This window comes from Ailuropoda melanoleuca, chromosome 12 (genome assembly GCF_002007445.2).
Source record: "Ailuropoda melanoleuca isolate Jingjing chromosome 12, ASM200744v2, whole genome shotgun sequence".
NCBI lineage: Eukaryota > Metazoa > Chordata > Mammalia > Carnivora > Ursidae > Ailuropoda > Ailuropoda melanoleuca.
In genome coordinates this window covers 65,945,583-65,946,708 of record NC_048229.1, presented here as the reverse complement: position 1 = coordinate 65,946,708, position 1,126 = coordinate 65,945,583, and positions in this window count along the sequence as shown.

The window sequence follows — 1,126 nt, the reverse complement described above, 5'->3', positions numbered from 1 at the left end:
AATAATGATAACATTGAAAGAATACATTCTTCAGGATACTAGTGATACGTTATTAGAAACATGGCTAAGAAACTTACAACAGTATGGGACTATGTCCTAACAACACATTAGATATATACTATACAGTATATAGAATACTATATAGTAAGAATGTATACATTATTTTTAATGTTCACATAATATAAAAAGGGTGTTTTATTTTCTTATAATGTACACTGATATGTGTTGTTTTAATTTTTTAAGAGGAATTACATCTTTCAAAATAATTTTTGTATAGAACCATTTATAAGCCCACCAAACAATAAAATATCTTTTTCAAAATATATTTTAAGTTATTTGTTTTTTGAAACTGGGTAAAATAAATATATAATTTATCAATTTAACCATTTTTAAGTGTGTAGTTCAGTAACAAGCACATTCACACAGCAGTGCAATCACCACCACCATCCATCCAAAATGGTTTTCTTTTTCTTCTTTTTCTTTTTCTTCTTGCAAAACTGAAACTCTATACCCATTAAACAATAACTTCTCATTTCCCCTCCCCCTAGCCCCTGGCAACCACCATTTTACTTTCCGTCTCTCTGAATATGACTCTCTAGGTTCCTAATATAAGTGGGACCATACACTTCAACAAAACGAGTTTTGACCAATCAATAAATAAGTATGCCAGTTATAGCTCTCTCACTCACTCTCAAAAACAACCTGGAACACAAATTATTTATGGTCAACGTACATTTGAGTGACATCACCAAACAGTGACATCTTGCTATTCACCAAGAAGGAAAGTTCCTGAAAAAGCACCCTCCTCCACAGTATGAAGTCTCCACTACCTATCTGTGTGCCCAGAGACTTTCCTTTTTGAGTCATATCATCATGTGGCTTTGTACAATACCAATTTAACCAAGAACTATGGTTGCTTCCCAGTATTCCCTTCCCTGCATAGTTTGAGTCAACACTGCCCACCAGTGACATTTTGTGCAAGCTTTGGAAGGCAGAGTGAAATAGACTTTTTTTAATACTCTGAAGGTTGGTATATCTGATTGGACACCTGGTAGAGTGACAGCTCATATACGCTGGGGATCTGCTGGCTCACCCCAGTGACGTGCAGCAGCATTTGGACCCACAG